We start from the raw sequence: 21,876 nt of genomic DNA on the forward strand, positions 1-21,876 counted from the left end.
TGTTGGACAGCAGCAAACAGCCAAGCCTAGGTGAGTAATGCAAATCAGATAGTATCAAGGTACCCAGTGGTTTCTGCCAGGCTTGGCCCCAATGAGTCCTATCTCAACAGCCAAAACAGCCCTGGAAAGGACTCTCTCCCTCCCCTTTACTGAAAGAAACCAAGCCTAGAATGCTCCGGCTACGTACTGGTGGTTGTTAAGGATTTCCATTTGTTAATGGTACAGGTCTGTTTTACCATTTTTTTAAAAAAAAAACCCAATGCATTTTTTAAATATATATGTCAGATTTGCCTGCAACCCTGGGGTATTTTTCAGGTTTGTAGAGAGATTTGTCTTATCCATAGTTCCAATCACCGGATTTAAATATCCTCAGATTTGGCAGACCTGGCTATTAAAGTATATGATATGGAATGCAGAATATCTAGACAGAGCATTCATAAATGAAACATGGGTCATAAGAAAATAAGAAGGGCACTGCTGGATCAGACCAGGAGTCCATCTAGCCTAGCATTTTGGTTCACACAGTGGTCAAATAGTTCCCATGGAGAGCCAACAAACAGAGTACAGAGGCCAAGGCTTTCCGGTATTTCAGAGGTTTACTGGCTCTGAATGTGGAGGTTCCCTTTACTAATCATAGCTAGTAGCAGTTGATGGACCTATCCTGCATGAAGGCAACCCACTATCTTCACTGGCTATGTATTCCACAATTCAGTGACTTGTTGAGTAAAGAACTGTTCCTTTTGTCTTTCCTGTACCTATTGCCCATCAATTTCATTGGATGCCCACTCTGTTCTAGTATTATTGGAGAGGGAGAAAAAGCTCAGTCACTCCAGTTCCTCTACACCATGCATAATTTTCTAAACCTCTATCATGTCCACCCTTAGCCATCTTTTATCTATACTAAAAAGTTCAAGACCCCTCATAGAAAAGGTGCTCCAACCCCTTGTTTATCTTGGTCACCTTCATCTGCACTTCTTCCAGCTCTGCAATATCATTTCTGAGATATGGTCACCAAAACTGTACACTATATTCCAAAAGAGGCTGCATCATGGCCTTGTAAAAGGGCATTATAATATTTGCCATTCTATTCTCAATGCCTTCCCAAATCCCCAATATGGAGTTTGCCTTCTTCAGCTGCACACCGAGGACAGTTTCATGAGCTATCCACTATAACCTCTAGATTTCTTTCAGTTGTGATCTTAGTTCAGAACTCATCAGCATATATTTAAATTTGGGATTTTTGCTCCAGCATACATCACTTTACACTTATCAATGCTGAATTTTCATTTGCCACATTGTTACCCATTCACCAAATTTGGATAGATCCTCTCATAGCTCTTCATAATCCACTTCAGTTTTTACTGTCCTGAATAATTTGGTATCATCTGCAAACTTTGCCACATCTGTGCCCCAAATCCAAATCTTGTATGAAAAAAAAAGCACTGGCTCCAATACGGATCCTTGTGGGACCCTACAGCTCACTTCCCTCCTTTGTGAGAACTGTCAATTTATCTCTGTTTTTGGCTTCCTGTTGTTTAACCAGTTTTTATCCATACAAGGACCTGTCCTCTTATCCGATGACTGCTAAGCTTATTCATGAGTCTTGTCAAAAGCCTTTTGGATCATCAATTTAATATATATTTAATTATCATACTGTCAAATTACAAATAACACTGTTATTAATTTCACCCATGTGCTGGCATCGCTTAAGACAAAGACCTATAGACAGGGACAAAGGTCCACGGTGGTCGGGGAAAATGTGAATAAATAACCAAGTCATTATAAGAAAATGAATACTTTGTGCTTCTAATAGGACTTTCTGCCTAAAATGATTACTGATTATAATGAAATAATATTTATCTTGGGAAAGGGATTAGCCTTCTTTATATAAGGTAGGGTTTGAAGGGGATATGGCATGATAGCAGAATTTTAAAAAATATTTTCACATACACTGTTCCAGAACATATTGGCCTTTTACTTAAAGGAAATCTTGAATTCTCCATTTCAAGGGAGCAAGGATTACAGCCCTACAATCCATAGCCTGTTCACTGCTCTAGATGCTATAGAAAGAGTATTCTGACAGAACCCCCCCCCCAGATATGCCAGTATGTACATTTTTATAATTTGTTTATTTAAAGGGATTTCCTATGTATTCAAAAAGACAGGAGAGAAGTAAAAGCAAATACTTTGTTAACCCTTGCCTTCGGTCACCTTAAGATGCAATCCTAAAAACACTTTGTTAGGGAAGAAGCCCCACTGAACAAAATGTTATTTACTTCTGAGTAGATCCACTTAGGATTACTACATGAGAATGTTTTAATATCACCTCTAAATAAGTTTTGGCAAGCCTCAAAGGAGAGGTATTTTTGGAGAGTTGTTGTTTTTGAAGCACAATAACCTTTGCAAGCAGCAGAATACTGCTTAAAGAAACTATGGCATGAGGCATCTTTAAATGTTCGTGCAGGTAAATAATAAAGTAGATTTAATACCCATTAGTGGAGAAGCATGAGCCTTAAAATAAAATGAACAATTAATAGTGGAAATACCAGTAAAGTGCTAGTATCCATTAATGTTATATTTTTCCAGTTTCCTATTATTCTCTCCTTTAATGTTGTTCACCTAAGCTTTACGACTGCTGTTTATGTACCACATTTTTTTTGTCCAATTTTCAATTCACCTTTCTAAACACTTCAAAGAACTAAATAGCCACCATTCTGTAGACATTTGAAACTCATGATGTTATATGGGTACCAATAGCCAAACAAATTGTGACTAAGAAAGAAATTTCAGACAGCAAGAGGCAATATTTGTCCACGATAAAGACTTGATAGTAGTAGCTAGGGATACATTAATCAGTTTTGTCTATGAGAAGGCAGCAAGTTGTTGCACTTCAGGATGCTATTCGAATCAGCTTGTACTCCCTTCTTCCCCCAGGTCAGGCGCCATTTTTTCTCATTGCCTTCTAATGGGAAGTCTTTTATCATCCTCCACTGTTAGGGAAAAGTCTTTCTCAATCTCCCCCCCAGCTTTGGAATCTAATGTAGAAAAGCCAATCTTTTTTTCAATTTTGTCTTTGTCACTCTTCGTTGCACAGTTCCCTGTCTCTCAGTTGTGGCAGTGGAGGAAAGCAAAAGATGTTTGAAGATATTATACTGTTCCTGTTAGTACCTTTGGTCCAGAGGGTATGTATGATCAAACACTACAGGAGCTATAAACATTATAGTACATAGCCAGGAACCAACCATCTCTGACATTAACCGCTATAAAGTCAAAGTCTCCCAGATCGAGTCTGATAACCACTGATGGTGAATCAACACTGTCATCTTAAAATTATAATTATCTTTATGTACATCTTTGCAAGTAGCCTATAATATTACTGTGAATATCAGAAACAGAAGTTTGTTGGCTTTCTCACACTGTAATTGACCTTACATATGAGCATAGACATTAACAGTGTAGTCTTAAAGAGAGTTATACCCTTTTATATCAATTGAAGTAAATGGATTTAGTAAAGTAACTCTGTATAGGATTGCACCATTAATGTTGTTCTTATGGGCAGACATTAAAAACTGTGCCAGATATGAATCATGGCATAAACCCTGCCTTTTGAACTTAACCTCCAGAGCTGATGGTTTTTATCGATTTATACCCCAATCCACAATCCAGTGCAACTATAGCAATGTAATCCCATGGATTTCAAATGGATTAAAACACTCATGATTATAAAGTTTTGATGGCTAGATTGTTAAATTGCAATTATATGAACAGGGTACAGTTCATATTATTTCATGCATGGTAATTTTTGTTCCTTAAATTGTGAAATGGTAACATTGCAACAAACATGAAATTAAGCAAACACCAGAGCACAACAGAAGACAGGAGGGCCTGGTGTGATGTGGTCCATGGGGTCGCGAAGAGTCAGACTTGACTGTGCAACTGAACAACAACGAACATTGTAAAACCATAATGTAACTCAGAGCACCTGTTTCCAAATTTCCCTTTGTTTCCCTCACAATCTTTCCCCCCAATAATTTCCCCACAAAACTCCACTATGAAGACAAATCCTCAGTCTTGTGCCTCAGATTGTCGTTTCCCTTCAGAATTTCCATTACAAAAAGAGAGGAAAATCTAATGGGCGTATGTGGTGTTGGAGGAGTTTTACAGATACTGTGGACTGCCAAAAAGACAAATAAGTGGGTTCTAGACCAAATCAAGCCCAAACTCTCCCTAGCAGCTAAAATGACCAAACGGAGGCTATCGTACTTTGGTCACATTATGGGAAGAGAAGTGTCACTGGAAAAGACAAGAATGCTAGGAAAAGTTGAAGGCAGCAGGAAAAGAGGAAGGCCCAAGATGAGATGGATGAACTCAACAAAGGAAGCCATGGCTCTTAGTTTGCAACACCAAAGCAAGGCTGTTAATGATAGGACATTTAGGAGAATGTTAATTCACAGGGTCACCATGTCCTAAGTGACTTGAGGACACCCCCCCCTCTCTCACACACACACAGAGAGAGAGAGAGAGAGAGAGGAGAAATCTGAAGGAAGACTTCAGAAGAATGTACATTTCTACATTTCCTCTCCCTCTTTGAATTATATCCCTCCCTCAATACATTCTCTCTCCATAAAACTCCCTCAGCCCACAAACCCAACTATTTCCCCTGCTTCCCCTTTCTTCCTTGGGTGAGTCACAAGCTCTGGCACAGCTGTTCCTGAAAGAGCAGTTTGTGTCAGAGTTCTCTCAGCCCCACCCACCTCACGGGGTGTCTGTTGTGGGGAGGGGGAGGGGAAGGGAAAGGAGGTTGTAAGCCACTCTGAGACTCCAAGTGAAGGGCGGGGTATAAATCCAATCTCTTCTTCTTCTTCCTTCTGGCACACAAAAGCACCCCCAAAACTTTACTTCCCATTTCCACTCCAGAACTCCCGTCCCCTTAAATTTCCCTCCAAATTTGCATTTCATGATCCTTACACCACTGTCACACATTTCCCCCTACCCTTCCCTTCTGTAAGACTGCCCAGCTCCCAGTTACCTGAACAAAGTTCAGAGGCACCTTTAAGTCCAACAAAGTTTAATTCTGGGTCTTAAAGGTGCCATTGGACTCAAACTTCCTTCTCTTGCTTCAGACCAACATGGCGACCCACATGACTCTATCTCCCAGTTTGCAATGCTCCCTCTAAGCTGTGGAGTCTTGTGAGCAAAAATCCTACTTTGTGAGCTACTGGCATTAAAGTTGTGAGTGAGCGACTTGGCTGCTAAATAAATTAGTTTGCTCTGTCTGGAGCCATCTTTCCTGAGCGAAACAAAAATGTGTGAGCTGGAAGCTAAAAAACTGAGGTAGCTCACACTAACTTAGCTTAGAGGGAACACTGGTTATCTGTTGGCCAGCTTTTCTGCATCTCCTTCAGATTTCCCCCTCACAACCTGTCCCTCAAACTCTCCAGTTATACGCCCTCCCCATCTTTCCCGCTCTCCCCATTTCTCTTCATGATCTTTCCTCACAAAATTCTCCTGACCTCACACCCCTCCATATGTTTCTCCCACTACAATCCCACCTAAAGCTCCCTACAAATCCCCTCCCCCAAATGATAACGCCCCATTTACCCCTCGTTAAAAAAAATCCCCTCACAAATCCTCCTCCTCGCCCCACCCACCTCCCTCCCTTCTAGTCCCGCCCTCACCTGCCCAACTCCCCGCCCACCGCGCCACACCCACTCCCCACACGGACACCGCCTTTCTCCCTTCTCCTCGCCACCTGCCCTTCGCCTTCCAATCAGGAAGCTTGGACGGTAAACACGAAAACCGGGCGGGGCAGAGCGGGCCGGGCTGGAGCACCACCCATCTATAGGGGGTGTTGGCTGGAGAAGTCGCGGCCCTTCCCTCTCACGAACGGTGAGGCCAATCAGAGCGCGAGGGGGCGGGGCCTGTGTCCATGGGGACCAGGGCTGGGCTCCGGCAAGGTCTCTGTTCACCCCCATTGTTCGCCGGAGCGAGTCGCTCGGAGCGGGGCGGAGTGGAGTGAGAGGCGAAGAAGGGCGGAGGCGACCGGGCAGGTGAGTTCCTGGATGGGGGGTGGTCCTCGGGGGTCTCCGGAAGGCGGGGCGGGCCCACGATGCTCTCCGCGGGCGCTTTGTGCGTGGGTGTTCGTGTGAACCGCGTTCGAGGGCTGGGTCCGGGCTCTCCCGTTCCCCGAGGGCTGCGGGGAGCTGGTAGGAAGGACCTCCGAGGAGAGAACCACGGTACTCCCCCCCCCGCTTAGTAGTAAAGTAGCACCTAAACAAAAATGAACTGGGTGGGGGGTGACCTGCGCTGGGTGCATGGAGGGCAAGGCTTTGGAGGGGGAGAGATGGGGGTACACTAATTATTGCCTTTTGTGTCAGTAATTTGTCTTAGTCCAGAGTTCACAATGGATTCTCCCCACCTTACCCACACAATGCCACCACCCAATCCCAAACTTTAGCTATAGTCAGGTATCCCTATTGACGGTATACAGATGTCACTCTACAAAACTTTATCCATTGCCAGGGTTACTCCTGCTGACCCCTAACCTCAACCTCCAGCTCTCTGCTGAGAAGTCTCCGTCGTTTTCCTGTCCCCGCAACAGATGCACTGCTGCTGTAGTAAAGCTCTTCACCAGCCCCACAAGGGATCTCACCTCCAACCACCCAACCCCATACCCTGAAGGTTCCACTCCATCTCATCATTCCCACCATGGGTGTAAATTCTAGGAAGATTCCTTTTGTTTGGCACTTCTGTTGGGGGGGGGGGGATGTTCACTCTGGGGTCCGTGCTTTGTGATCACGGAATAATGTGGGGTGTTTGCAGCATGGCGGGAGCAAAGTCTAGTGTGGGGGAGATTTGGGTGCTGAAGGCAGAGAGTCTAGTTTATCAGGAATGAGCAAAGCAGTATTTGTGGCATATGTATAAATTGGGGGGGGGAGATGGGGGTCATCTTTATTTAATTTTGGAAATTGCAGAAATGTGCTTTTTATGCCGCTAGATTAAAAGGGCGCAGGGCTCAAGTAGTTGGAACAGATGAATAATGCAGCCCTCCCCAAGCAATATGTGTGTGTGTGTGTGTGTGTTTTCCCCCTTGTGTCTGTGTTGGAAAAGTGTATGTCAGCTAAAAGGTTTGTTGTGTGGTTAATAATGTGCCTCTGTAAATAGGGGAGGCTGTAAAACCATTAGCTCACTGCATACTTAAGCTTTCTAAAGGTTGTGGAATTTGGTTCTGTTCCCGAGTTGAGCTTTTGAACACTGCTGTTTCGTAATCCAACTTTTCTCTCCCAGACACGCCCTTTGATCGGTGTTCTCCCAGAAGCGAATTTCTTCTGCCATTTTAAAATAGGCTCCTTATTAAACTGAGCAGCAGCTCTGTACACAAGTCAGAGAATGGGAAGAAATGTCCTTTTCTCCCACTGCTGTCGTATTCTGAAATCCAAAGTTTCCATTATGGGGTTTCAAACACATTTAGGAGTGCTCATTTTATCTTTTCTTAATCTCTGGGAAGGTTTGGGGAAATGTAGTGAAAATGTTACCGCGTTGTGTCAAGAAAGACTACACAAGGTTACACTTCCGGTTAATGCATATATGTATAGCCCCATAGAGTAATGCTCTCTCGATCTAAAAGTATATTTAAAGTGTTCTACCCCCTTGCCTTTATAAAGTATTAGAGAAATGCAATATAAAACATAAAAGCATTGCTTATTGTGGTGAGACCTGCAATCTTGTTAGTTGACTCATAATGACTTCCAGGAAGTAATTTTTGTTGCCAAAAATACATGTTCTTCAGCAGGCCTCTTATAGTCTGGATAATTGTGTTCCAATCAGGAATGGTTAATTGCAGAGCAGCAAATCTTTCTGCATTAATATGGATGTCATTGCTGTCCTAGGTTCCAGAATGACAGGATCTTTACAAATTACCTGGATTGGCCTGGTATGGAACAAAGCTGAAGAGCCCCGCTGCTGAAGCGGAAAGCAGGGTTTTGATGGAAAGCTGGGAACTGGGAATCTTGTTTGGAAAAACCATCCTTTAGTATAGGGCACTGTGGAACTCCACACTTTCAATTTAAAGGCAACTGGTGTGAAGTGAAGTTGGGAAAGAACACTTATGCTTAATTAGTCCTTGCAGCCTGGTTTTTTACTTCATTGCCGAATTATGTGAAAAACTCAGTAAGGCTAGCAAATCTTCAAAAACTACTCCTTGAAATTCTAAGTTTTGTCTGGAGACCTGGGACTGGTAATCTCTGGTTTGCTGGTATTTAATTATTATTATTTTAAAGGCAAGTTTGCAAAGGACTCTTTGGTAGCTGCGTGATAGCTATTGGTTACCAGAGGGGGTGTAGTCTTGCGTGGACCTGTATCTCCTTATGCTAACCCATTCTTTGGCACTCCTGTTTATTTATTTATTACATTAAATAGTTTGCTGGTGGGAGGGTAGATCTCTGGATGAAGCTGTTCCTGGGTGCGTGTTGCTTTGAGCATAAGTGTTTTTGACATGTTCAGCGTGTGACGCAGCTCTATTATTACTTTTCTAAAAGAGCCAGAACGCCAGGCACTTTGCTTCTTTGTCTGTGTGCTGAGTGAGTCATATGGGAATCTTGGTGCGTTTCGCAAGAAGCCGGCCTTGTGTTGGTGAAGGAAATTGGAAGTCGAGGAGCCGCTGCCTGCCTGCCTATGTGCTCTATCCTGTCTCTTCCATTTCCCCTCTTCCCTGCCCCCACCAATTCTTTAGTTTGTACTGTATAATGGACAATATTGTGTGTTTATATGCAACCCAGGAGGGATTTTTGCTTTGAAGGAAGGAAATGGGCTTTTGAAGCCGGGATCTAATCTTTGCTCTGCTATGGAACTTCTCTGTGACCTTGGATAAGCAGCTGTGCTCTACAATTCATGTTAGAAAGGTTACGTTGCTACTTGTAGATGTGCAGGGGTGTGTAATTATGCACTAAAGAGGAATTTTGCATTCAGAGGCTGGGAAAATAAAACTAGATAGTCGAATGAAATTATGCCAGTCTAATCGGTGTGAGTTTCAAGTGCCATCATTTTATTTCACTGCTTTGTTTCATTTTTTCAGTCTCGGAATGCAAGATTCCTTCTTTTAGTGCATAATTATGCACCGTTTAACTCTCGTGTGTGAATTTTGGTTGTGTGAGCCATTTTAAATCCTTATTGCTCATGTTGAACTAGAGCGGATTTAATTTTGTGAATAGGGTGCTAAACCTGAGAGATGTGGGCTTGTATCTCTCGCTTCTGCCACAGAGCCTCTTTCCCAGCTTGCGAAATTGGAATTGTCAGGACTAACAGGAAAACTGGCTTTTTTTAGTGTGTTACAAGTGTCCTATAAATGATTTAACAGCAGCAGTCAAAAAAGTGTGTGGAATAAATGTTCAATTGAAGTTTTCTACCCTTTCTTCGGGGATGTTCATCTAAAAATGTCTACCCTTTCCAGGCAGAGTGCTTGTGGGATATTTTCATAAGAATGAGGTCTAGAAACCTGGCACTTCAGTCAAATGAAATGTGTAGGTCTTGGGGATCTGTATTTGAGGTTGTGCCGTGTAATTCAATTAGAGATTACGAATTCACGAGATTACGAATTTCATCAGCATGCCTGCATTAGTGAGCCAGATAGAATCTTTCTTTTATGCTGTGCCAGTGTGCATACTCTGTGAGTTGGCTTTTCGTTTTTAACACTTCCCTAACTCTTTCCCCCTTCTCAACATGTTCCAAGTTTGGGCCCCATTCCCCCCCTATATCACCTTAGAAATGTCAAAAATGTTTAGCTGTCTTCACAAGCGAGTTGGGGATTCCTTTCTTTGCTGCCACTTCTTAATCCTGGCAGAGGGTAAGGCAAAGGGTTTTTCTAATTGCATTAGCCAAATGATTCGCTTAATTAATCAGGCTTGCAGCACAGATGAAAGGATAAGGCTAGGGAGTTGCCTGGGAAAGGAAAAGCTTGCTTGCAAAGATGAGCCTGGAAAAAAAAAGGAGAGATCCAATCTAGAGGGAAGATTGTTGTAATAAAATACACAGGGACGTGTATGTGCAAGTGAAACAATATGCTTTCTTGAAATGTTCAGCCCTAACCTGTATGGAAGAGAGGCTGTGCCAGCCCTTCTAAGCTCTGTGTCGAATCCTGCAACTTTAAAAGAATGAGACTCAAAAGCTTGGTGAAAGGGTGGAGCCGGAAGGTCAGTGGAAACAGTTGTGGGAGGGGCATCTGCCACCCCTCCACCCGTCTCAGTTTTTCAATGGTGTCTTTGGGCTGGGGGTTTGCTTGAATGCTTTGTATTTCTTGGTAGGGTGACGATGTAGGTTGCCAATGTATTTCTCATACCTCATGGGGGATCTTTGTGGTCCCTTTCAGATCTGGAATGATCCACGTCCTCTTTCCATTTATTTTTGTTTGTTGTTCAGTCGCACAGTGGAGTCCGACTCTTCGCGACCCCATGGACAAGATTACGCCAGGCCCTCCTGTCTTCCGCCGTTCTCTGAAGTTTGCTCAATTTCATGTTCGTTGCATCTATGACACTGTCTAACCATCTCATCCTTTGCCGTCCCCATCTTCTTTGACCTTCAGTCTTTCCCAGCATCAGGGTCTTCTCCAGTGAGTGCTCCCTTCTCATTTGGTGGCCAAAGTATTTCAGCTTCAGTTTCATTATCTGGCCTTCCAGGGTTGATTTCTTTTAGGATTGACTGATTTGATCTTCTTGCAGTCCAAGGGACTCTCAAGAGTCTTCTCCAGCACCATAGTTTAAAAGAATCTATTCTTCGGTGCTCAGCCTTCCTTATAGTCCAACTCTCGCAGCCATACATGACTACTGGGAATACCATTGCTTTGACCATGTGGACTTTTTTTGGCAGGGTGATGTCTCTACTTTTGATCATGCTGTTGAGGTTCGCCATCTCTTTCCTCCCAAGGAGCAGGCGTATTTTAAATTCATGGCTGCTGTCACAGTCTGCGGTGATCTGGGATCCCAGGAACGTGAAGTCTGTCGCTACTTCCACGACTTCCCCTTCTATTTGCCAAGGAGTGATGGGGCTGGATGCCATGATCTTAGTTTTTTTATATATATATAAATTTATTTTCCATGTTTTCACCTTTACAGTATATGCATAGAATATCATAAAGAATAATTTGTTTATACATCTCCAAAAAATCTTTCAGTTTTCACAATAGTTTTCACTATCTTTTGGTTTACAATTCAGACTTTTCTTTTATGCTTTAGCCAGTCGTATATAATTTTCCATCTTTTCCAAAATACATTCTCAGGTTTATTATTCAGTTCCAAACTTAGTTTATCCATTTCCGCAATGTCCAAAATCTTACGTTTAAGTTCTTTCATAGATTGTATATCTTTCGTTTTCCACCGCCTTGCTATCAATATTCTTGCTGCTGTCAGAATGTAAGTTATAATTGGCTTATGGTTTTTTACACTATCCGGGATCATATTTAATAAATATATTTCGGGTTTTAAAGGAATATTTATTTTAAATACTTCTTTTAGGGTTTTGTGGATCTTTTCCCAATAAGATTGAATTATATTGCATCTCCACCAGATATGAAGATAGGTACCTATATTTTTACCACATCTCCAACAAAGGTTAGAGGTTTGGGGATAGCATTTAGCGATTTTTTCAGGGGTCCTGTGCCACCTGTAAAACATTTTGTAAATATTTTCTTTATAGGGGATTGCCTTCATATATTTTATTGATCTCCATGATCTTAGTTTTTTTGATGTTGAGCTTCAAGCCCACTTTTGTGCTCTCCTCTTTTACCCTGAGCAAGAGGCTCTTTAGGTCCTCTTCACTTTCTGCCATTAGAGTGGTATCGTCTGCATATCTGAGGTTGTTGATCTTTTCCCCAGCAATCCTAATTCGCATGATGTACTCTGCATATATATTAAATAAGCAAGGTGACAATATACATCCTTGTCGTACTCCTTTTCCTACGCTAAACCAATCAGTTGTTCCATATCCGGTTCTAACTGTTGCTTCTTGACCCTTATACAGGTTTCTCAAGAGACATGTGAGGTGGTCTGGTACCCCATCTCTTTAAGGACCTGCCATAGTTTGTTGTGATCCACACAGTCAAAGGCTTTAGCATAGTCAATGAAGCAGAAGTAGATGTTTTTCTGGTACTCTGTTGCTTTTTCCATAATCCAGCGAATGTTGGCAATTTGATCTCTAGTTCCTCTACCTCTTCGAAACCCAGCTTGTACTTCTGGCAGTTCTCTATCCACGTACTGTTGAAGCCTAGCTTGTAGGATCTTGAGCATGACCTTGCTAGCGTGTGATATGAGTGCAATTGTGTGATAGTTTGAACATTCCTTGGCATTGCCCTTCTTTGGGATTGGAATGTATACTGACCTTTTCCAATCCTGTGGCCACTGTTGCGTTTTCCAAATTTGCTGGCAAATGGAGTGCAGAACTTTAACAGCATCATCTTCTAAGACTTTGAATAGCTCAACTGGAATACCATCACCTCCACTAGCTTTGTTGTTAGCAATGCTTTCTAAGGCCCATTTAACTTCACATTCCAGGATGTCTGGCTCAAGGTCAGTGATTATACCGTCGTGTTTGTCAAGGACATTGAGGTCTTTCTTGTATAGTTCTTCTGTGTATTCTTGCCATCTTTTCCTAATCTCTTCTGCTTCTGTTAGGTCCCTACCGTTTTTGTCCTTTATCATGGCCAGCTTTGCATGGAACGCTCCCTTGATTTCTCCAATTTTCTTGAAGAGATCTCTAGTCCTTCCCATTCTATTGTTTTCTTCTATTACTTTGCACTGTTCATTCAGGAAGGCCTCCTTATCTCTCCTTGCTGTTCTCTGGAAATCTGCGTTCAGTTGGGTAAATCTTTCCTTTTCGCCTTTGCCTTTCGCTTTCCTTCTTTCCTCTGCTATTTGTAAAGCCTCATCAGAAAGCCACTTTGCTTTCTTACATTTCTTTTTCTTTGGGATGGTGGTGATTGCTGCCTCCTGTACGATGTCACGAACCTCTGTCCATAGTTCTTCAGGCACTCTATCTATCAAATCCAGACCCTTGAATCTATTCTTCACCTCTACTGTATATTCATCAGGGATGCGATCTAGGTCAAACCTGAATGGCCTCGTGGTTTTCCCAATTTTCTTCAGTTTAAGTCTGAATTTTGCAATGAGTAGCTCATGATCTGAACCACAGTCAGCTCCAGGTCTTGTTTTTACTGACTGGATAGAGCTTCTCCATCTTTGACTGCAAATTATATAGTCAATCTGATTTCGGTGTTGCCCATCTGGTGATGTCCATGTGTAGAGTCGCCTCTTAGGTTGTTGGAAAAGGGTGTTCGCTATGACCAGTGTGTTCTCTTGACAAAACTCTGTTAACCTTTGCCCTGCTTCATTTTGCTTTCCAAGGCCAAACTTGTCTGTTATTCCAGTTACCTTTTGACTTCCTACTTTAGCATTCCAGTCCCCTATGATGATGAGGACATCATTTTTTGGTGTTAGTTCTAGGAGGTGTTGTAGGTCTTCATAGAACCGGTCCACTTCAGCCTCTTCTGCATCAGTGGTTGGGGCATACACTTGAATTACTGTGATGTTGAATGGTTTGCCTTGGAATCGGACAGAAATCATTCTGTCATTTTTGAGATTGTATCCCAGTACTGCCTTTTGCACTCTCTTGTTGACTATAAAGGCCACACCATTTTTTCTACGAGATTCCTGGCCACAGTAGTAGATATAATGGTCTTCTGAGTTAAATTCGCCCATTCCTGTCCACTTTAGTTCACTGATTCCTAGGATATCGATGTTCAGTCTTGCCATCTCATTTTTGACCACGTCAAGCTTACCTTGATTCATAGATCTTACATTCCAGGTTCCTATGCAGTATTGTTCTTTGCAGCATCGGACTTTCCTTTCACCATCAGACACATCCACAACTGAGGGTCCTTTCGGCTTTGGCCCAGCCGCTTCACTCTTTCTGGGGTTACTTGTACTTGCCCTCTGCTCTTCCCCAGTAGCATATTGGACACCTTCCGACCTGAGGTGCTCATCTTCCGGCATCATATCTTTTAGCCTTTTGATACTGTCCATGGGGTTTTCTTGGCAAAAATACAAAAATACTTTCCATTTATAAGGTGGTGTTTTAAGTGAATTTAAGGGTGTTGGTGAAAATTTACTGAGTTTTTGATTTTATTGCAAGTGTGACTCCCCCTCACCCCCAGATTAAGCCAGTAGTAGACTGGCATTTTGTGAGAAAGCCTGGATCTGGTTGAGTGGCCTCTGTATCTTTTCAGTTGTGGGTCTATTTCCTTGTAATTGTGATCCAGGAAAACCTTTTATCTTTCACTCCAGTCACATATAGACATCACATTGTAGAGATTGGTGTCAACTGTATTTTTGATGCGGTTGTTAGAATAGCATTTCTCCATTCAAAGAATTTATTCGTTCAAGGATTCTGGTACTCCTTCCATATTTGCTGTGCTGTCAGAAGGCTGCCAAAAGTAGGTTAAAATGTTGTGGTTAACTGTGGTTTAGGAGTTGTGCTTTATTTGTTGCATGGCTCTGGGCCCACAAATACTTTGGACCAGAAATGTTAATCTTGAGTTGCATGGCTCCATTCCCAGGAGCACATCGGGTCAGAAATGCTAACCCCATGGATCAAGATCAGATTGGGCTTTACTGACTTCTGATTAAATGAAGAGAGCCAGTGTCACGTAATTGCTAGCGTGTCAGACTAGGATCTGGAAGGCCTAAGTTCGAATCCTCACTCTGTTGTGAAAACATCCTGGGTGACCTTGGGCCAGTCTCCCATTCTGAGCGTAACTTACTGTGGGGATAAAAAGGAGGAGGGAAGAATAGTGTAAGCCACTTTATGTCTTTGTTGGGGAGAAAGGTAAAAGGTAAAGGTTCCCTTGCTCGAAAGCCAGTCGAATCCGACTCTAGGGTTGCGGTGCTCATCTCCGTTTCAAAGCCGAAGAGCCAGCGCTGTCCGAAGACGGTTCCGTGGTCATGTGGCCGGCATGACTAAACACCAAGGCGCACGGAACGCTGTTACCTTCCCACCGAAGTGATCCCTATTTATCTACTTGCAATTTCTTGCTTTCAAACTGCTAGGTTGGCAGGAGCTGGAACTAGAGACAGGAGCTCACCCTGTCTTGCGGCACCCGGGTCTTGAACCGCTGAACTACTGACCTTCCACAGCCTGCAGTTCAGTGTCTTAACCACTTGAGCCACCGCTCAAGTAAGGTATAAATGAAGTAAAATAAAATACATAAATTGCCCCTTTAGAAATGGAGATCACAATTGTGAGGTTTCTTGGAAAGGATATTACAAAACCAGATAGGTTAGCTAGGTGACCCAGTGCTTTGGATGAATGGGAAAGGTACAATTTCTGTAGCTGTGGTCGCAGGGATGGTTTCCCAAGGCGTGTTCCTCTTGGAGCGAATCATACCTGCTTTCTGCCTTGTGGGAAACAAGATCCTTACAATGTTGTTTCCTATTACTTCATTTGTGTTTCACACCTAAAAGGTTTGAAAACACTAGGAAGTCTGCTCTCATTCCAGCTCGTAGGTGTTTGTGGCATATTAAATACTCTGTGCAGGGACAATTAACAAGGCAAATGAAAGATTTGTACATTAGGAGTGAACTTTTAGAGTGGGGTATTCCAGAGTGACTTGGGGCTTCACACTGATTGGGCTGGAGGTCCGGGGGCTAGCCTGGATGAAAGAATTGTGTTGGTAATAGTAGTCACAGTGGAATGGTGTGAGGTCAAGATGAGAAAGATGGTAAGGGGGCTTCGTCTTAGAAGTGGAGCAGATATCCACATAAGGGACAAAAGATCTATCATACGAGCATCATAGCTCTTTGAAGAAAGTGCCCGTATTGCGAGCCTGAATGTTTAAAAGCTGTGAGGGCTAGGGACTTGTGCTGTCTTTCCAAAATGAAGGTGTAAGCTGTTAGGAAAAGGCATGCTGGAAAGTGATCTTTATTTATTATTATTCTGGAGTTAATATTGTGGCAGTCACAGTACGTATTTGTTGGCTTGACGTTTTGTGTCTACTCTGTGACAAATGCTGGCTTAATTCTCTGCTGAAAATAAAACATTTTGTGCTTTTTCCAGAGAAATGCCCAGATTGAGAGGCAGCTTGTGAAGGCAGCAGCGCTGGCAGGTTTGAGGACTGGCAGTGATGAGGTGTTAGTGAAGCCTTTTGAACGGGTACAGATAGGCTGTGATTCTGTGCACGGGTACTTGGGAGTGAGCCTCCCTGAACACAGCTCTTTCTACTTATCCGTAAAAATGCATAGTTTTGGCTTCTCATATTAACAAACCAAAGCATGGGAACACATCAGATTCATAATGGGTGCAGCAGACTCCCACAGAAACTTGGAAGATTTTAGATGGAAAAAAAATCAGTGTTGATAGGTGGAAAATCCAATATGTGGATTTCCTGTTTTTCTTCCTGTATTCTTCACCCCTTGTGATAATGTGTGTATTCTATTGCCACTGCTCTAGGAAGCATTTGTGAGTTAAGGGGCAGGGGTGTATTTTCCCCACTTTCATTCTGTTCCCAGTTCTGGATAGTAAATTCTTGTCTGGGCCACAGTGGAAGACCCCAAATGTTCCTGGTAAATTGTCCGATTCCCCATGCATTCGAAATAAATCCACGTTTGAAGAACAAAGTTAAATTTATTATAAAGCGATGGTTAGATCACGAACACAAGAATTGTTAGGAATGACTACAGATCCCAAAGGGAAACATAATAAAGGAACTAGAACCAGGTTAGGACCAATGAGTCCAATTCCCGCTGGCGGGAAGGCAGATAAAACTAGCGCCCAATTCTTTGGGAACACAACGGTTCTACAACATAAACACAAGTTCAGTTCTCAGGCAGGGGATACATAACAAGCAAAGCAACGCCATAACTCCATCCCACCTCCAGCTGGTTGACCTTGAGCAGTTCCGCATTTGTAGCAAGCAAAAGAAAGTAAACACCTACACAGGAGGATACAGGGGGGGGGGAACAGAGTACAATGTAACATGGAGAAAAGAACAGATCACTTTATGGCAGCTTGCTGACATAAATTGGGATTGGGTGGTTTAAATGAATCCTGAGGCATACATAGGAAATCCATTGGACTAGCTCAGGGATCCCCAACCTTTTTGAGGCTGTGCGTGCTTGTGGAATTCACACACAGTGTGGTGGGCACAGTGACAAACTGGCCGTTGCATGAGAAGAAGTGATTGGATTTATACTTTATTCAGTCTCAGAGCGGCTTAAAAACTCCTTTCCCTTCCCCTCCCCACAACAGACACCCTGTGAGGCAGGCGGGGCTGAGAGAGCTCTTTCCAAAACTGTCCTTGAGAGAACAGCTCTGACAGAACTATGGCTTGCCCAAGGTCATCCAGCAGTTGCATGTGGAGGACTGGGGAATCAAACCTGGTTCTCCCAGATTAGAGTCCGCGCACTTAACCACTACACCAAACTGGCGAAGGCGGAACCAACTACAAAATGGCTACGAAACAACATACCTTCAGTCATACAGTGAAGATCTTTGTGCTGTGGTGGCAGCTACTGCCAAAGCAGCATTTTAAAAAAAATCTGCACAGCCTATCAGATCTCCAGTGGCCAGTCAGAAGCCTGGCTTTGCCCACTTTCTAAAAATTCTTAGCGGGCAATAGGAACGGTGACAGTGGGCACCATGTTGGGAACTCCTGGACTAGATGATCTTTTTTAAAACTAACAACAGCATAAAACCCCCATTAAGTTGGGGGGTGGGAGTACGCATAAAGTCTGGCCCCACTCTCTGGCTATCCTTCCCTGGAGACTAAAAGCATCTCTTATATATAGTGTATGACTTTGCCATATATTAACTTCAGAAAAAAGCAAGGCCTGCATGCTGCTGAAATTGGTCGAAAACCTTGAACTCTGAAGATCAGTGTCGCTTTTCAGGGTAGGTCATTTTTGCCGTTTCTCCAGAGCTTGTCTCCAGGTGAACACGCTAGCATTTATGAGTTAAGCTCCAAGTCGCTATGTATGTAGTGGATGTTGCTTGTGGAGCTGTAACCAGTCCTGGCTCCTGGTTCATGCACATGATGTTCCATATGGCGTCCCAAAAGCAGGAAACACCTACCACGTGAATGACCCCTAATCCCTGGAAGTGTTTGCCTTGGTGACAGTTTTTTCCATTTAACTTCAAAAGCTTTTTTTGGGCAGCATTCAGATAACTGACTGGGATAAAGGGTGTTGACTGACAACTCAATAAAGGTTAATGTTTTGTTTGTTATTGTGGTGCGTTTTAACCTGTGTTACTTACTACAGCCACGTCTGCGGAGATGGATATTGAGTGGAGCGAAGTCATTTTCGTGCTTTGACACACAAATTACTTGGTTTGGCAAACCTGAACACACCCTCCCTGCATGTAGAGATGCCTGTAAAGTGTTTAGAGCCACGACGTCAGATCTGAGCACCCTTTTCGCAGGAGAGGAGGGAAGAGCGTTGCTCACTTGCCTGCATTTTTTTTAAAAAAAGAAACATATATTAAAGCCTGTGGTTCATAAATGAATAGATGGCTCTAACAATGGATGCAATCAAAGCTTTCAGCCCGTCTAGTTCATGCTGATGTTTATCAAAGCAGGCCGTAAAAAGCTTGGAAGACTCAATTAAGCTGTCTTTGAAAATGTGGGCCCTGTATTTCCTCAGTCTGGAAAGCTTCCAGACAATGTCATGAAAAATCCATTTCCCTGCAAATTTGGCTTAAATTAACTTGGCCGCTTTTAGTTTTCTGGGGCATGCAAGGACCCCACCCCCTTTATTTGTTTTGATGATAACTTTGGCATGTTCCATAGGAGGCTGGTGTTTTAGCAAACATAGAATCTGTGGGGTGGCTTGTTACGGAGGTCAAACTAGTTCAGTTGTAGCAATAGTAAAGCTTTTTGTCTGGAATTATTCTTCCAGGAAAACTGTCTTGAACATCTGGGTATTGTGGAATTGCTACACAGCAGCGTCTCTGAACAATAGATTTTTATGGTCTATTGTCTCAGCCATCCATACGATGGGTGTGTCCATGGTTACAGGCTATTACTGAAAAAGATATCTTGCCTACGTTTTAGTAGGTGCCTCCCGGCTTGAAACCACTCTTTGTTGTAGACTACTGTGGCCATAGGTCTATAGCCATTTTGACACTGAGGCTCAAGGTGGATAAACACGTCTGTGTATCTGCTGTTTGGGAAACCAGAGACCATGAGAAAACAGTCTGTACTGTTAGCCCATTCAATCCACAGTTCTCGGTTTACTTACAGTTTTCCCCCAAAAGCCCTTTGCATTGCATTTTCTAGCATTGTGGTGCTCATGTCTTAAAGATCAAAAAAGAAATGGAGATCTTCAGGAAGTGCTGCAAGGCCTTCCTGTTTGCCACGGCTTTGGAGGGGTGTGAACTGGCATGCATCTTTTAGGGAGTGGGGGTTGAAATGTGCGGTTACTTTTTGTTTTTAAACGGAAAATATTTTTAACTATGTATTGTAAGCCACCTTGAACGATGCAAAAAGGCAGGATGTAAATGCTTTCATAAAGACTAAATAAATCTTGGATTTCAAGATGATGAAGTTAACCGTTTTGACAGAATGACCCTTGAGAAGTGCTGTTTAATGTGAGAGTTGCAGGGGTCATTTCGTAGAAAAAGAGCTAGGGGAACTCATGAGCATAACTCATTAGCATATGCCACACCCCCTGACATCAGGGGCCCGGCGGTGGACCTGCAAGGCCAGCGGGAGTGCGAGGAAGCCCCGCCAAGGCCCTCCCTGGCCCCAGGCAGGCAGGGGTGGGGAGAGGCGGGGAGGAAGCAACTTACCCTCCCTCTTCTCCTGCCTCCTCCTGGCTGAATGAGGGCTGGAAGCGAGGCGGCCGGAAGCAGGGGGGGGCTTTGTCATGTGCCCCGCCCCCCTGCACCTCACCTGGGGGAACTGTGTTCCCCCCCGAAATGACCTCTGGAGAGTTGTATGTTGCTAGCATTGTGGTGCTCATGTCTTAAAGATCACAAAAAGAAGTGGAGTTGCTGTGGCAGTTAGCCTGTTAGATGTTGGGGTTGGCTTCCTTTTTTGGCTTCCTGTTAATGTTAGTGCTGTCTTTATGATGATGATGCTTTGTGTTATAGCCTGGTGTACAGGTCTGTTGCAGTTAGAAAGTCACATGAAATGCATATTAAGGAAAACCAGGATCTAAAGCCTCACTGTTGCTCCTCCCCCAAGCACCAAGAATACAGTGCATCACTTGCCCCAGACTGAGAATTCCCACCTTGTGGCTAATAGCCACCGATGGACCTCTGCTCCAAATGTTTATCTAATTCCCTCTTGAAGCTTGTAGCCACTACCACCTCCTGTGGCAGTGAATTCCATGTGTTAATCACTCTTTGGGTGAAGAAGTACTTCCTTTTATCTGTTCTAACTCGACTGCTCAGCAACTTCATTGAGTGCCCACGAGTTCTTGTATTGTGAGAAAGGGAGAAAAGTACTTCTTTCTCTACCTGCTCTATCCCATGCATACTCTTATAAACCTCGATCATGTCACCCCTCAGCCATCGTTTCTCCAAGCTAAAGATCCCCAAGCGTTTTAACCTTTCTTCATAGGGAAAGTGTTCCAATCTTTTATCATTCTAGTTGCCCTTTTCTGCACTTTTTCCAATGCTATAATATCCTTTTTGAGTTGTGATGACCAGAACTGTACACAGTACTCCAAATGAGGTCGCACCATCGATTTATACAGGGGCATTATGATATTGGCTGATTTGTTTTCAATTGCCTTCCTAAGAATCCCAAGCACAGCATTGGCCTTTTTTATTGCAGTCATACACTGTCTCAACATTTTAGTTACGTATTACGACTCCAAGATCTCTCTCTTGGTCAGTCTCTGCCACTTTGGACTCCATCAACGTGTATTTATAGTTAGGATTTTTGACTCCAATGTGCATCACCTTGCACTTGGCCTCATTGAACCCCTTTTGCCATGTTGATGCCCACTCGCCCATCCTCAACAGATTCCTTTGGAGTGCTTCACAATCCTCCCTGGTTCTCACCACCCTGAACAACTACGTATCACCTGCAAATTTAGCCACTTTGCTGCTTACTCCCAACTCCAAATCATTAATAAACAAGTTAAAAAGCATCAGACCGAGTACTGATCCCTGTAGGTACCCCACTGCTTACCACCCTCCACTGAGAAAATTATTATTACATTCGACATTGCCCATTTATACTCTGTTTCCTATTATTTAGCCAGTTTTTGATCTACAAAAGGACTTGTCCTTTTATCCCATGACTATTGAGCTTACTTAGGAGCCTTTGGTGAGGAGCCTGTACGTACATCTGGCTGAACAGCTTCGGCTGTTCGAGCCCCACCGCGGCTGGGGTGAGCACCCGGCCCTTTGTCCCAGCTCCCGCCCACCCGGCGGCTCGAAAGCCCGTTAAAGGGCGATTAGACTAATGGGTACCTGCTACTAGAGTGGGGGGGGCACCCGTCCCTGTGATGCAGCGGCGAGCGGCGAAGCGAAGCAGTGGTTGACGGCGGCGGCAGAGAAGAAATGGTGGCTGGCGAGGCGAGGCGCGAGCGATCGAAGGGGCCGGACCAGCTGGTGCGGAGGTGGAGCAACACAGCAGGCCAGAGCCTCATCGGACAGAGGCTGCAGCGGAGCAGAAGTGCGGTTGGTCCTGCAGCGGAGCAGAAGTGCGGTTGGTCCTGGCCGGAAATGAATCGCTACAGCTGGAATAAGGAAACTGCGAAGACCAGCACCAGGAAAGAACGCTACCGCCTGCCGCCGCAAGAACAGGACAACAACTGAAGATCCGCCGCAACAAGGGTGCCTGGTAGGGTTGTCACTACCCCTGTATATCTGTGGCCCTAGGTTAGA

The 21,876-nt window shown here is 43.7% G+C and overlaps 1 protein-coding gene across 2 annotated transcripts in view; it reads left to right on the top strand.

The window, feature by feature from the left end:
* Nucleotides 1–5,975: 5,975 nt before the first annotated feature.
* The window catches only part of JUP (junction plakoglobin), a 94,883-nt gene continuing 78,982 nt past the window's right edge, over nucleotides 5,976–21,876 (top strand). For both annotated transcript variants that reach the window (XM_015415373.1, XM_015415376.1), the window contains exon 1: nucleotides 5,976–6,050. The gene's annotated coding sequence lies outside the window, so the exon portion shown is untranslated. The remainder of the gene's footprint in view (nucleotides 6,051–21,876) is intronic.

Source organism: Gekko japonicus, unplaced genomic scaffold, assembly GCF_001447785.1.
Source record: "Gekko japonicus isolate JY-2015 unplaced genomic scaffold, Gekko_japonicus_V1.1 scaffold921, whole genome shotgun sequence".
Taxonomy (NCBI): Eukaryota; Metazoa; Chordata; class Lepidosauria; order Squamata; family Gekkonidae; genus Gekko; species Gekko japonicus.